Here is a 16,789-nt window from a genome sequence, read left to right on the forward strand (position 1 = left end):
TAGAAATGATTGATTACTTCTGAATGTGTAATAATGTTCCAGAGAATCTTCCACAACTGTAACTTTCACAGTGAAAACTAGACTTTCATTATAGAATGGGCATGATGACAACTGAGTTTCTTTTAGATAATAAGTCAATTGGCAGATATTTCGTATAAATCAGACATTTAAATATTTATATGCACTTGTAATTGTTTAAACATTTGACAAAATAGTCTTGCCCAGAACACACACTATAATTTAGAAAATATTCCTGAATCACTTCTTGTGATTCACTGACCAACCATCATGTTTGTTCAACAACCAGAGGCATTGATCTTTTGGTTGGGTCAATTTCATATTTTCCAAATTTCGTCAGATTTAACCAATTCCCTTAATTAGCTTTATAACCAATTGTCACATCTATTTTCATTCAGGGATGCAGGAGTTACAACTCCAACAACTTATGCATAAGTTGCTTAACTGCCCTGAAATTAAATCTTTGTCTGTAAAGTAATATGAGTCGGGGAGAGGAACTCTGTAAAACTGAATGCCACTAGAATTTGCAATTGTTTTCTTTTTCTTGGGTCATCTTTCAACTGTCATCCCTCTATGATCTCTTTATAAACCATGTAAAAATCCTCTTGTTCTTCTTTTACAAACTCCCTGTTCCATTCCTTCTAGTGGCCTTTCAAAACTTTCTCTTCCTCTAGGTTCCTAAAATCCCCAAGTCACAAGACTTCACTTCTGGCGTGCTACCTTTCTGAGAAAATAGAAGCTATCTGAGGTACTTCCTTTCTTGTCCCCGCTGAATTCCTCTGTTTGTGTATTGTTTTTCCTCCCCTCAGTTCCAGGCTCCAGAATGAAAGGTCTCTCCTTCTGGCAAGTTATCTCCTTCACCTTCACTCTTGATTAGAAATAGAAATACTCCCACCTCCTTACTTACTTGCTCATTCATCTCTCTCTCCTGAACCCTTGATCCCTCCTGACCAGTTGTCTCTTCTTCTGCCTTCTCAGGTAGAACTAGTCTTCAAAATTAATAAACTAAATCCTTTTCTTGACCTTGACTTGACATCTGCTCCCTCCTTCTTTCCTCCACTTATCATTGCTTCAACACCCAAATTATTACAAGAGTGGTTTTCATCTGCTTTCTGCATTTCTTCACTAGCCCCTTACTCGTAAATTCGCTCTAGGATCATGAGTGACCTCCGACAACCAATCCAACCGCAATCTCTCAAGCTTCCCACAGCACTTGATATTAGTGATGGTTTGGGGCCCCCACCTTTCCTTTGGTCTTTCCCACCCCATATGATCCAGTTTCTCCTGAGAATGTCCTGGCCATGCCTCCTCTGGTTCTTCTTTCCTTCCCCTGCCCTATGACACAAGATGTTTCCATGGTTTAACCCCTCACTGTCTCCTTTGATGCTTCTGTTCTCCAATCCTCTATCGCCAACCAGATATCCAGTCTGAAAACTCCCTCCCAGGACCCACAAAACATCTCCACTGACAGACAACTTCACCCATAAAACTAGAAGTTCCTAAAGACACAAACCACATGTTATCCATCTTCATCCCTCAACTCCTCACCACTATCCAGGGCCAGGAACATGGTGGTAGGAATTCAACAGAAGTTATTTCCATAGTGTTTTCCATCGTCACCTGAAACTCAATGGACACAAAACTAAACAGCTGTCTCCTCTCCACATTCCAAAACAATCCACCCTCCTAACTTCCCTGTTTCTCTTAATGATATTACCAACTTGTAATCCTCAAAACTTAAAAATCTCAGCTCCAACTTGGCTCATTCTTGTCCTTGTCCCCTAAATCCAGTAACCGATCACGTGTTGTTGATTCTGCCTTTGTTATATGTTTTACATCTACTTAGTCATTTACCCTCCTTCTGACATACCCTTGGTTCAATGCTTTAATTATCTCCCACATATTTTATGGTAATAACTTCCCAAATCAGTTTCTTAATCTCTCCTATATACTACTACTAGATGAATCTTCACTTAATATGCTTATGATATATATGCCACAGCTCAAAAAAATTTAATATTCATCCACTACCTAGCAAATCACATGTGTCTTGTTCTAGTATTCAAGTTCTTTATAATATGCTTGGAAGGACTAGGATCTACCTAAGTTAAGAAAAAGAAAATTGAAAGGACACTCACTGATCAACTGACCACTGTCTGAAAAGAAGAACACTATGAAACTCAGCCCCCACCCTATCAGTGTTGCTGCTTCTGTCCTTTCCCTTCTCTCTATTGCCCTGTCTCCTCTGGTTGTTCCATTCTCTTCCCTCAGTTTTAGCTAGCACACAATACAGTGTGGCCACTCCTCCTAAACCTTGGGCACCTGCGTGTTGGTCGCAATTTCTGGCCCCACTGTTCATTGGCTCAGTCTCAGGATTTTCCAATACCAAATTCTAAGGAGTCCAAACAGCTCAGGCTATCTTTTCATGGGGATCACAGAATATCCCAGAACAGCCTATGACTATCTGCACTGGCATTAGATGCCCATCTTATTCCAATCCGCTACAATCCTGTCCCTTGGTAGGTAGGCAGAACCACAGATCAGGGAATAGACTGTATGAGCGAGCTGTGAGCAAAAGATTCTTTTAGAAGAAGGTGGAAAAGCTAGCAAAGATCAACATTTCTAAAGCAGGTCAGCACATATAGTATATGTGCACTGAAACACCACACTGTGCATGCACTATAAATATGTATAATTATTAAATGTTAATTTAATATGTTTTTCAATGTTTAAAGAGAAATATTAAATACTCTGATTTGATCATTACACACTATATGCCTGTATCAAATTATCACACTGTACCCCACAAATTCATACAATTGGAATAATAAAAAATAAAAAAAGTTTGAATTCCTAAGACCTAACCTTTTTCTGCCTACACTATATACACACCACAACCCTGTCAAAGTAGAATCGAAGTCTCACAAGTCCATTTCACAATTTTATTATTCTAGTCCTCTCAGATTTGGAATAATCTCTGCAACCATCTGACTACCTTAAAATCTGCTATCGAAGGACATGAGTGAATACAAAATAGTTCACAAAATGGTCAACACACAAGAAAAGGAAGCTATGAAAAAAATTTCTTCAGCACAATCAAAGGAAGAAAGTTAGAAAAAAGTGCCATTTTTGTCAGTTAAATTAACATGTACATTATCATGACAGTTTTGTGTCTTCCTATAAAATATGCCAAAAGTAAATTCATTTAGTTCATGTCAAAATTCCACAAAGATGTACAAATAAAAAGAAGAAGAGCACTCTTTTTTTAAAATTTTTTAAAAACCTTTATTTTATTTTATTTTTATATGGTTCCAAGTATCGAACCCAGTGCCTCATACATCTGAGGCAAGCACTCTACCACTGAGCCACAACCCCAGCCCCCAAGGAGCACTCTTAAGAAGAATTTTAAAAATAACAGCACCATACCACATAGTGTTAATGATACATTACAATCTCTGGCTGGTGTTCGTGTAAATAGTAGGCCCTTGTAGAGAGCAATCTAGCAATATGATTAATTCTGGAAAATATAGAAAAACCCAAACAGAAAAACAAAATTACTTCTCAATATGATCATCTTAAAGAAAGCAACTTTCAACATTTTTGTATAAACCTTCCATTCCCATTTGGTAAATACATTTTTTACTCTTTTCAAAGGAAATTTGGGCAGATTGGTGGTTTTATAACCTTCTTTTTGTTTTCTATATCATGAGCTATAGTACCAACAGTCTTCACAAACATTCTTTTTAATGATGTATCATATGAACAAATAATATTTAGCAGGGTTTCACGTTGACCTTGAATTCCCGGGCCCAAGCCATCCTACTGCCTCAGTTGCTCAAAGCAACAGGAATGACAGACACATGCCATCGTGCCCCACTAGATTTTTTAACAATAACAACAAAAAACCTCTTAATGCTAGACTTCAGATTTTTGTTTACACTTTCATAATTACTGGTGGATTGTAATGAATATCCATGTTTGTAAATCTTTGGTGCATACCTCTGATTATTATCTTAAAATAAATTTCCAAAGATATACTTGATAAAGCAAAGAATGCAACCATTCAAAAGAATTGTTTAAAGAATTTCTCAATGTCAACTTAACCCACAGAGTGACATTCCCTATAGAATAGGGAGGGAGAGAAGAAAGAGAAAGGAATGGGTGGTGAAGAAAGCTAAAGCTCCATCATCCATGGCAGGAAGTCATTGATACACAAAATGAAACTATTTTAAAGTTAGTATAAGGCTTTGTTTTAAAATGGAGAGGTTAAATAGCTGAGAAAGTGGAGGAGTGACCAAGAATCGGGTATGGGAAAAGATGGCCCAGGACATGCTGTATTCTTTATAAGTCCTGTTCTGTTTGAACTCTGCCAGCCATGCATCTATTTTGGTTTGACAAAGATACAAACCAAATTTAAAAAAAAAAAAAGCAGTATAATTCAGATACACAATAGTAGTAAAATATAGCAGATACACAATTTGGCCTAGAGCCCACAATTCTCATAATTGGATAGAAAAATTCCTACCATGTGTATATCATTGTCTACAAAGAAACTAAATTAATAATCTTGTGAGATTTTACTGAGAATCTTCTGTAAACAAAGCACATGACTAGATACTGTGGAAGATACTAAGACATACTCTATCCTTTTGTTTTCTCCAGAGCAAAGACAATTACTGATAATAGCAGAAATATCCCCTCCACATGACTCAGCTATGGGATGTTAGAAAAATGCCTATGCAAAAAACCTTCAGGTTCTCTCTCCAAAAATATGGTAAAAATAGAGAAATGTTAAGATTCCAATTCCCCTGGTTACATTTGAGAGCATTTTATTTTCCCACATTCTAGACAACATGCCATAGGTGGTCCTCGGCAAAATATGTCAGAAAATTAGAAAAACCAAAAGGGAGACAAACACGGTGGAAAAATGAGGTATGGGAGGCCATAATTCTCAGGCAACTTCCTCAGAAATGTCACCATTTGTCCTGAGTAGATGTTCAGTTCTTTTTAGCTCACTTCACTGTGGGAACAGGAAAGGACCAGGGCAGGAATGTTGTCAAACTTCAGACTACGGTGCCTTCAGCAGAAATCATCCTGTGGCAACACCCCCACATCATCCCCCCCTTAATCCAACCAGGCTGCAGGGCTCTTGTGTGGTAATAATGAACCAAGTGTGTTTCCATCACCAACGATGGTGACGGGTACGTACATCTCCCTCCGTCATGTTATCTCAGGCAGCACACAAAAAAGGAACTCTTGGAGCCAACTCGGGTCTCTTGTTCTTCTGCTCTCTTCCCTCTCTCCACTGCACATTTCTCCTTTCCTCTTCTCCACTTACTTTCCACTTCCCCCTTTCCTCAAACCTCATTTCTGTGTTCTCTTTCTCTCCCTCTCCCTCACTCCCACCACCCCTCATCCATGTCAAAGAACTGAGATGAGGAAGGTTTCTTGTTCTTCCTCTACTTCCCTACTGGAGAAGAGCCCTTGGGGGATAGAAGCCTGGTAATGAAGACATCTCACACAAAGCCAGCTAACATTTTAAATGTAATTCAGACTATATATTTGCCAGTTTACCAGAACTGCACAATTCTTTCCTTGCACTTGAGTAGCTACTGTTTTGATTTTCAATTGTAAACTAAATGTATAATTATGCTGATTCTACATTTACTTATTTATAATCCCTTTAAAACGTTTTATCTAATGACCTTTATGCAACTTTACATCCGTTCACATGGTGCTTTATTGCCCAAACTTTATCAAAAAATCAATCTCTCTCTCTCTCTCTCTCTCTCTCTCTCTCTCCTTCTCTCTCTCTCTCTCTCCTTCTCTCTCTCTCTCTCTCCTTCTCTCTCTCTCTCTCTCCTTCTCTCTCTTTCTCTCTCTCTCTCTCCTTCTCTCTCTCTCTCTCTCTCTCTCTCTCTCTCTCTCTCTCTCTCTCTCCCTTCCCCTCAAAGAGCAGGTCTTTGAAAGGCAAAGGTGAATGTTCCCTATTCTCATCCAAGAACTCTGAACTGATCAACATGAGTCTGTGCCAATGAGAAAACAGTATAATGTTTATTTTGGGTGGGGGGCAACTACATTCAAATGTCATATCATGAAAGTTCAAGATCATGTCTTCACAGATCCTCGAACTCTGAAAAATGTGGCTTAGAATCCCAACAAGCCTGACTTTGGGAATGAACATTCCATTTTCCAATGAGGATGGAGATATTACAAGAGGACCCTGAAAGGAGAGGATGAGATTAGGCTATCTGATGAATTCATCAACTAAGAAATGGGAGTGGATGCCAGAAATAATTGGCCAAAAAGTAATATGGCAAGTATTTAGATTATTCAAGTAAGTCTTTACAGACTATATAAATATCAAAAAAAAAATTGTGTTCAAAATTATGCTTAAAGCATAATAAATCCCAAAATACCAGCATAAAGCAGTCATATAAATTAGGATAGCACCCACACGTCCAGGACTAAGGCAAAGCTCACCGCCAATATTTGTCGGTGAATAGACAAACTGATGAATAGAATTACACATAAAGTTCTGCCTTCTACCAGGTAGTTTTTGTAATTTCTCCTTCACAGTATCATGGGCTAACAAATTCAAAATTGATGAAAAACTGTAACAAGCCCACTGTATGTTAAGCATTGTGCGAGGGAATTTAGGGCACTTCTGTGCCCTACATGATGAACAAATTATCAAAATTCTAAATAAAGACAAGATAAGTATTGCCTTAGGCTCCAATATGGCTTGGCAAGGTACCATGACGGATTCTATCTTTATTTAAAATTTCAACATTTTGTTCATCATGGATTTTTTGCATTAATACTTGTTGAATATTGTATTAAAATGTTATTTAACCTTGATTGCTGAGTTTTTTCGGTGCCTCTTTACATTTCATACTCAAAGTCAATTTTATGTGTCAACTTGACCTAGCCACAGGATGCCCAGATTAATCTTTTCTTCTGGGTATGCCTGAGATATGTTTCTAGAATAGATGGGCATTTGAGTCAGGAGACTGAGTAAAGCATATTGCCCTCTTCAATGTGGGTAAGCTTCATCCAATCCCTTGAAGGACTGAACAGAACCAAAGGCTAGCTAAGCGGGGGATTCCCTTGGCCTGACTATCTCAAGCTGGGAGGTTGGTTTTCTCCTACCTTCATTCAAACTTGAACTCATACTGAAATTTACACCATCAATTCTGCTCCTCAGATCTTCAAATTCAGACTAGAACGAAACTATTGGCTCACCTGGGTCTCCAGTTTGTGGCTACAGATCTTGGAACTTCTCAACTTCTATAACCACAGGAGCTGATTCCTGGAAATAGTAAATTACTTGATTAATTAAATCTTGGTTTGTTCTCTGAAAAAACATGCTATACTCGGCAATTGCCTCACTTTTCTCATCTGAGTCCTGGCCCTATTCAGGGTTAACAATCTATACCAGGGGTTGGAAAAATTCTGAAAGGAGTCAAATACTAAATATTTCAGGTTCTGTGGCCCAGTGGGCTTTATTTCAATTATTCAACCCTGCCATGATAGCACTAAAACACCGTAGATAATACTTGAATAAATCAGCGTGGCTGTGTTCCGATAAAATGTATTTACAAAAAAAGGCAACAGACCAGATACGGCCCATGTAGTTTGCCAACCACTAATCTACAGTAAATCCTTAAGTATCCGGCTGGGGATGTGGCTCAAGCGGTAGCGCGCTCGCCTGGCATGCGTGCGGCCTGGGTTCGATCCTCAGCACCACATACAAACAAAGATGTTGTGTCCGCTGAAAACTGAAAAATAAATATTAAAAAATTCAAAAAAAAAATCCTTGAGTATCAGTGCTAGAGAGTAAAATAATTCTCATCAATAATTTGTCTCTAAATAGCTAATGCTTATTATTTCAAAGTCAATGCCTATGATTTAATCAGTTTTGATCAAAATTTTCCTAGAATGAATTGAACCCATAATTTCCACCTTTTAAAATTTTAATAGAGGAAAAATATAAAAGAAAATTTAAAATACCTACAATCACACTCTTCATCCAAAACCACTACTGAAATTTTGATGAAATTGTCTTCAGAGCTTTTAGGCAGAATTTTATAAAAATAAGGATATTAGGATAGGCCACGTCTTTTCTGTAGTAATAAATTAACCCCCACCTCCCAGGGTTCTAACTCAGCAAGGTGTATTTCTCACTCACACTTACCTGTCCGTCACAGTTAGCAAGGGCTTAGTCCATCAAGACCCAGGCTGATGGAAACCCCACCACTTCCTGCTGCATCTGGAACATGTGGTCTCTTTAAGAGACAAAGCACAGCTTAAGGGCCTCACACCAGCTCTTCTGTCCCTCTGTCCAGAAGAGACACATACTTTTTCATCACAGCCCTTGGTCTAGAACTAGTGACATAATTCCAGGCATGGCGAGGGAGTTGGAAAATGTCAAGGAGCTAAAACAGAATGTTTGGTGAGCACTTTCTTTGCCACATTAAAAAAATCACACTACGTATAAAATTAGATTTGTCTCTCTGCCCTTAAAATTATATCACAGACTTTTCTCCCACATTATTAAATCTCTTCGAAGGCATATAGATACAACCCTCTGCTACTGAATCATTGTTTCACTATAATAAATATTGCTGTGTGCCAGGCATTTTCCTAAGTATTTCACACACACGTTCTTTTTGAATACTTACAACTAGTCTATGAGATACAACAGTATACACATTTTACAGTACTAAAAACAGAGGACTGTGAGCTGGAGTAACTTTTCCAAGGTTGCACACCTAGTTAATGGCAGATCAGGACTGTAGGACTGTAGGGCCTGTCCTCCTAACTGATGTGAATGTGAATGAAGGGGCTGTAGTCAAGGTATGAAGTGTATGTCTGCTGCATGGTCTGTTGACAAGAAAGTACATCATCACAAGAGTAAAAGAGGATGCATCAGACCCTGAGGATCCAGTGTTCCCTGTAACTTGTGGACAGCCGAAACCATGAAAGTTGAAAAGTGAGACCCAGCTGAAGGCTGATCAAATTTTCCAATCCTGGGGCTCGGGGTGTAGCTCAGTGGTAGAGTGTGTGCTTAGCATACTCAAGGTCCTGAGTTCAATCCCCAGCCGCAACAATAACAAAAATCCAATCATTTCTCTTCTTCCTCTGTGAAATATTTGGAAAGATGATTACATTCTTTGAACTCATTAAGGTCCCTGGACTCTTGGAGCATTATGGAAGGAAGGTAAACCCTCAAGGTGATAGACTCCTGCTTCTCTGGAAATCTTAAGATAAAATTTTATTTCCACCAGTACACAAAAGATTTTTCTTTTTAAAAGATCTAAATATCTAGGGCTGGGGTTGTGGTTCAATGGTAGAGTGCTCTCCTAGCACATGTGAGGCCCTGGGTTCAATCCTCAGCACCACATAAAAATAAACAAATTAAGTAAAGGTATTGTGTCCAACTACAACTAAAAAAACTTTTAAAAAAAGATCTAACTATCTGATTGACTTAATATGTGTTCTCTAACTGATGCAAGAATTGGCATGATTTCTATTACAGCATCTTATACCATTTTTAGTATTTTTTTTATATATTCGTATCTTGTCACAATCATTCTACAAATTGTAGGGCTCACTTTGTATCATCACATATCTTAAAAATTCTTACTGAACTAAAAAATTTACATTTTGAAGTATTAATAGTATAGTTGTTTAAATATTACCACTACCATGTTTTAACATAACAAACTAAACCATGTAACAAACTTAGGCATGCTAAGTTTTGTTTTAATAAGTTCATTCCCACAGTTCATCATGGAACAATAGACAGATGAGAAATTTCTAATGGCCGAATTTTGATTATGTAAAGATATATTAGTTTCCTAGGGCTGCCATAACAAATTATCATAAGCCTAGGTGGTTTAAAATAATGGAAATGTATTGCCTCACAGTTCTTGAGGCTAGAAGTTCAAAATCAAGGTGTCAACAGCACCTTGCTCTTTGTGAAGATGCCAGGAGACAACAACAAGATTGTCCTTTCCCTTCCTTGTCCTTTCCCAGTCTCTGGCATTCCTTGGCTTACAAGACCCATCACCTCACAGTCTGCCTCCACCATTACACAGAAATCCTCCTTGCCCCATGTCCAAGTTTACCTCTTCTTATGAGGAAACCAGGGCCCACCCTTATCTAATAAGACCATCATCTTTGCATCTGCAAAGATCCTATTTTCAAATAAGGTCACATTCACAAATACCTAGGATTCAAATTTCAATATATCTTTTTTTTTTTTTTTTTTTTTTGGTCAGGGAGGACACAATTCAACTCACTATGGCAAGCACAAATATATCTTCATGTCTTCCTTCAGGATGTGGGTAGGACTATAGAAGAGAAAGCAAACTCCATTATAAGACTCTGTTGGGTCTTGATAAGTTTTTACTAAAACACCCCCACTCTGACAGTCTCTCATAGGATTAAACACACAGAGCTTCACTTCCTGAGTGGGTTTGGGGGAGAAAACTGGGCACATATATACCTACAAATAACATTTGTTCACCTTTTGTTAGTCAGTAAAAGGGATTCCAAATCAAACAAACTTCTTTAGAAACAAAATTTGTCAAACAACCCATTTGAAATTAAAGAACTGCTTATCATTTTGACCACTATTCATTTTTCTTTCTTTTTCTAAGGGCATGGATTCTATTGTTTAATACATACTATTTGTAAATGCCATCGGAATTTATAATAATCCCTGAACTAAGTGATTAGCAACCAATAGTAACCAATAGTAACAGATAATGATGATGACGAAGAATATGATACTGCTGATAATGATATCAATAAATCTGAACAGACTTTTCTATGAATGCCATAGCCTTCTGTTTCTATCATAATAAGTAACTTTTTAAATGTAGATAAATGCATTCAAGTGTTTATTATTTCTTACATAATAAGTACAGATAGAGATCTGGAGCTTATTTTAAAAATAAAAAAAAAGTAACCAAGGCTCAAAATAAATATATTCAGTAGGGAACAATAGTCTTGTAACAATGTAGCCTGTAGCAGAGCACCTTGGAGTGATGAATCATTGTACTTGATGATCTTAAACAAGTTTACATATAATTAGAGAGGCATGGAAGTTAGGGGGCTGGTATTGTTTTCTACAGAAATCTAGCCCAGATATCTAATAAACATTCAGAGATTTGTACTCATATTATGTAAGAATTACAACAAGCCTAACAGAAAAAAAAATCTCTAGTCAAACTGTAAAATGATTTTTCACTTCCGTTTCTGAGTCATTTATTGCAAATAGCAATCCAAAAATAAAAGCACACAATCAGGAAGGGAATGGAGCTAATTTTGTAATATATATATATATATATTAAACTCTTAATTTTCAGAGTAGCAGGAGTCCATTCTCTCTCTCCCCCCACCTCCATATTTCTATATTTATGTTTCTGTTATACACAGTTATGAATGTGTGTGTGTGTGTGTGTGTGTGTGTGTGTGTGTATAGAGAAAGAGAGAGAGAGAGAGAGACAAAAAGACAGAGAGAGAGAGAGATCTTAAGATGGTGTCTATCATAGTACATCTGCCTGAAGGTATATACTTTTTTTTTTTTTTTGAGATTGAACCCAGGGGCGCTTAGCCACTGAGCCACTGAGCCTGATCCACATCCCCAGCCTTTTTTGTTTTTTATTTTGAGACAAGGTCTTGCTAAGTTGCTTAGGACCTCGATAAGTTGCTGAAGCTGGTTTTGAACTTGGGATCCTCCTGCCTCAGCCTCTCAAATTGCTGGGATTACAGGCACTGCACCCAGCAAGATATATATTTAAGATACATTTATGTACTATTCACAAATAAGCACTGATGATTTTTTTAACCTTTGATCAGTATTATTAATACTTCCAAAGACCAATTTTTCTTTTAAATTATCTTTGGGGTTATATGTTATATAATAAATGCTATTCTTTTCTTCTAAAAATTAAAATCTTGAACAAAACCTCTGTTTCCCCAAATCCTAGCTTTTTCTTGCTCGTACCCTAGCTATACTTATTAGCCTTAACCTTGCTCAATGGGTGTCCCTGTCTGATCTATACACTGGAATCCCTTACTACTTCAAATCCTTATCTCCTGTCTGTAGTCCTGGGTTCCCAGCACTACTGTTTGTGATCTGACACATTAAGACCAGATCCTTTCAGCTTCAATTGGTCACTCTTCTGGTAGAGCAAAGTGCAAAGTAAGCTCTGATCTCTGACCCAAGGAGCAAAAACCAAAACAATACAACAAAACAAGAAAAACAAAAGTAACTCTATTCTCTCTTAGCAGAATCAAACATAATTGCAAGATTTGAATTTAATTTATATTTGGGGTTATATGTTATATAATAAATGGACATCTCAGCTGTTGTCAGGCTTATTATGTGCTCAACCTCTCCCTGGTCATCTCTTTACCACAACCTGGGAGCCCAATCACCATTACATCTCCAAGGGATGGGAACCATTCCTCCTGGGCTGCTTAAACACTACTACTCTGCCTGTGGTCCTGATGTGACCAGGCTTTGAAACAGGTTCCATCTACTTCCTCCATCATATCTTGAACCTGCTAAAGAAACCTCAGATACATTAGATAACATAGATGAAAACACTCTGCTCCACAAATCCTAGAAAATACCAAAGCTCCAGAAATAGCTGCCTATTTTCCCCTAAGTTCCTGAATGTTCAAATAGCTCTCTCTTCCACTACCAGCTCAGTCTGATTCCTAGATGTAAAAAAAAAAATCTGCCTGTTTTTCACAGAAACTTTCTGTGGCTGTTTCTGTAAACTCACCAAATCTTTAGGATTGATTCTAATAATTATCCTTCATCCATAGAATCTATACATCAAGTCTCAGCCAAGTGTCTTAACCCATGGGGCTGGTATTTTTGGTTCTATGGAATAAAAGAGGAAATACAATGGGTTAGTGAATTGATGGAGTCTAGAAAAACCAGTGCATGGCACACCAGAAATTAAGGGGCTAATAGAAAACTCACTGTCACTTTGTTTTTGTTTTTTTTTTAATTTTAATATTTATTTAAGTTTTCCGCGGACACAGCATCTTTGTTTGTATGTGGTGCTGAGGATCGAACCCGGGCTGCACGCATGCCAGGCGAGCGTGCTACCGCTTGAGCCACACCCCCAGCCCTCACTGTCACTTTGAACAAGAAATTTAAGAAACAAACAAATAAATAAATAAATGTTGATGCTCTACTTAGTAGCAATAGAGTGATTATGTTTGTTTGGGTCCCTTACATAAGAGACCAAAAATCCAAAGGGAGGGAGAAACTCATAAAATGGTTAAATGCTAAGACAGCCACAGTGGTCATAGAGCATACCTCAGTGGGCCTGAACCTCTCGGCACAATCTAGCAGTTACAAAACTCAGATTGAGTAAACTCACCAAATGAGCAAGGAGATCCTTTGCCCAGAGACCAGCATGTTCCAATGGACAAGCTCACTGGATAAATAATAGAGAATAATACCAATTGAAGTATTCTAAAACAGATCTGAAATGGCTTAATATAAAAAGTATATACCACCTCAGTAAAGATGTAGTGTGGATAGACATATCATTATTAGAGTAAAATATAAATAAGTAAATAGATCCACAAGCGAAATTAAGCAAGAGGAACCACTATAAGTCTTTGACATGTTTAATCTCACAGTTCTGGCCACTTGCCAGAAGTGTGATAGATGAAGCTGATAATGGAAGAATTATATCACCAACAGGCATTATATTCATGAACTTGACACAAGGGCAACTTTTCTCACTCATAAAATTAAATTTGCTAAATTAACAGCCACCAGCCTGTTGGAAGAGTAGTGCACAAAGGCATTATTCATAAGAATAAAAATGGCATAATAATAGTTAATGGTTCAACAAATAGTATAGAAGTGGAGTTTCTTTTAATTCACCTCTCCCTGCTAATGAAACTGAACATGATACATACCATTTCTTCACAACTCCTGTGGCTGAGCTTTGACCACATGTGGAAAGACTAACATTTGTAGATAATTTTGAATGGGCTATCTTACCACTTGATAATCATATTTTGAAAACATTGAGTTTATACTAACATGGGATAATCATGATAACCCAGAGAGATGCTATAGGTAAATATACAACCCAGAAGCTTACTATTCATATTTCCATACTCAAAAACACTAATGCAAAAAAGATCCCTTTAATATTCTTGAAATCAATTACAGAGATTATACATAAACAGAGCTTATTTTATATGACTTTAATATGTAATAAAGATAGATCACAAATTAGTGCAGAAGAGAAGTAATGCATGATAAACATGCTGTGATAAATTTGTATCTGCATCAAATAACTTTCAGATGAATAACATGTAAAAATCAAACTTTAAGATGCCTATATATATACACACACATATTTATAAATGTACACAGAGAAAAGGTCATGGAAGTCATCTTGAAAGTCAAGAAGAGATTTTAAAGTAAAAAATTTATATAGCTAACTATGTAAAGCTATTAAGATTCCATATGCCCTAAAAGTGAAAAATAAAACTGAAAAGGCAAATACAAATGGAAAAAAACACAGGAAATATAACTGACAAAGAGTCAATATATCCAGAGCATGCACAGGTTAATAAGAGAAATCTTAAGATTCTAATAAACAAATTATAAATGGCATGAGCAGATACTTCAAAAAAGTAAAAGCACAAATAAATAGAAAATGTTAAATCTCAATGATCAAAAAATTAAAATGTGAATAAGATTATTTTTGCCTATCAGTTAGCAACATTTTGATTACTTTTTTATTCTTTTTAGTTATATATAACATTAGGATACAATTTGACATAATCACAAAAACATGGAATATAATTTGCTCTAATTTGGTCTCCAGCACTTCCCTCTCCCCCCAGCCGTCCCCTCCCTCTACTCATCTTCTGCAATTATTTATAGTTGTTTTTTCTATTGGTGTCTTGTGGATATACTTGATGTTGGGATGCACTGTGCTATATTCATGTATGCACACACGAAAGTTCATTCCATTGCTCTTTCCATTTCCCATCCCTCCTTTCTGCCCCTCAATCCCCTTTGTCTACTCTACTCATCTTTCCTCTATTTTGATTAAATTCCCTCTCCTTTTTTATTTATTTTTTTACTTTTTCTCTCTTTCTTTCTCCCACCCCCCCCCCCCTTACTCTGGATTAATTTCCACATATCAGAGAAAACATTCAACCTTTGACTTTTAGGGACTGGTTTATTTCACTTGGCATGACATTTTCAGTCAGCACACTACAGTGACACAGCCACATCAATGTTTTTAGCAGCACAATTCACAACAGTCAAGCAATGTTTTTTAAAGGGATATTTAATCTTGCTTCATCCCTATCAGAGTGAGTGGAACAGAAACGGAGGAAATGAGACCTGCTAATTATAAGGGGAAAAAATATATTCCCTCCAGCAAAAGAAGGGACTTAATTATCATCTCTACTTCAAGTACCACTGATGCCAGAGGTCCTGGTTTGCTCCAATTTGCAGTCCCAGGTTATCCACCCTCCAAAATGGTTCTGGACCTTAACTTTTAAATCCAAAACTATCATGCTTCACCACGCTGTGCTATACCTAATTTCTAGTTATGTACACTCTTTGACCATAATTCTCATTTTGTCCCTCTTAATCTTTTAGATGGAAGCTAATCTCTGCTATCTATTCTGAACTTGACTGCTTTCTGCTTTGGTGATGGATGCTCCTTCTATCTGGTGCAGTGCCCAGTCTTGCCTCCCTTGTCCTGTCTGACATGCTTCTATTCAAGTTGCATATGGCATTGTCTGTACCACACAGAAATGAAAGGAGCCAAACTTACTGCGTACCTTCCAGGATCCACGCATCCTGTTCAGTGCTGTACACACATTATTCCATGGAGTCCTCCTAACCCTCCGGCTGAGCAGGTTCTATTGTTTGTCTTTTGCCTGTGAGGAAGTAGTGCAGTGACCTCCCAGTCACACATAGTTGACAATTCCAGGCCAAGCCGATTTGACTCCAATCTGTTCCCTACTGCCTCCCTGAGCGCCAGGGGCTTTGATTACGGAATACATCTGAAGGCCTTGGTTTGACGCACAGAATAAACTCCTGTTAAAATAAACAATGTAAATATAAAGTCCTACTGCAATTACGGCATCCAGCTAGGGAAATCAAATATTTCCTGGGAAACAGCTCAGTACTAAAGTAAACAGAGCCATTTATTATTCTTTATAAACCATTACTTTCTATGGCCTTTCTAGGAATAGGAATTGACAGGTTAAAACAAAAACAAATAAAAAGCTATACCATCCCAGAACACCTAAGGGCCACGCACCAATAGAACATAGTCAAATGTAAAACCATGTATCAGTAGGCCAGGATTTTGAGTGGGACTTTCCCTGTGGCCCCAGGATGAGCACCAGAGTCTACAGATGAAATCCACAGGCACTAAGCCCCCATATCTAAAGGGACAGACACCTTTCCTCAGGGTTTACTAGAAGCAAAGCCAAATCTACCACTGACAGCAATCAGCCCCACCCATACTCTCTCTCCAGTCCCTGTAAGAAGCCTGGGGTTGGAGGGGAGTGACCACAGCCCCCATCCTTGTGGACAGCACAGTGAGGACATTTTCTTTCTTCTATCCACCAATCCAAGCTTGTTGGGGGGGGGGGAGGGGGATGTGCTGCTCCCAGAGAATTCCCTGTAGAGTTGAGACTGACTATGAGGGGGAGACCAGGCACCTCACTGCCCAGTGACAGG

At 37.8% G+C, this 16,789-nt stretch overlaps 1 long non-coding RNA gene across 1 annotated transcript in view; it reads right to left on the reverse strand.

The window, feature by feature from the left end:
- The window catches only part of LOC139701525 (uncharacterized), a 115,212-nt gene extending 99,200 nt beyond the window's left edge, over window positions 1-16,012 (reverse strand). The window contains exons 1-2 of the long non-coding RNA XR_011704049.1: window positions 15,880-16,012; window positions 7,264-7,330 (exon numbers count right to left, since the gene is read on the reverse strand). This is a non-coding gene — a long non-coding RNA (uncharacterized lncRNA). The remainder of the gene's footprint in view (window positions 1-7,263; window positions 7,331-15,879) is intronic.
- Between the last annotated feature and the right edge of the window lie 777 nt (window positions 16,013-16,789).

Source organism: Marmota flaviventris, chromosome 13, assembly GCF_047511675.1.
Source record: "Marmota flaviventris isolate mMarFla1 chromosome 13, mMarFla1.hap1, whole genome shotgun sequence".
NCBI lineage: Eukaryota > Metazoa > Chordata > Mammalia > Rodentia > Sciuridae > Marmota > Marmota flaviventris.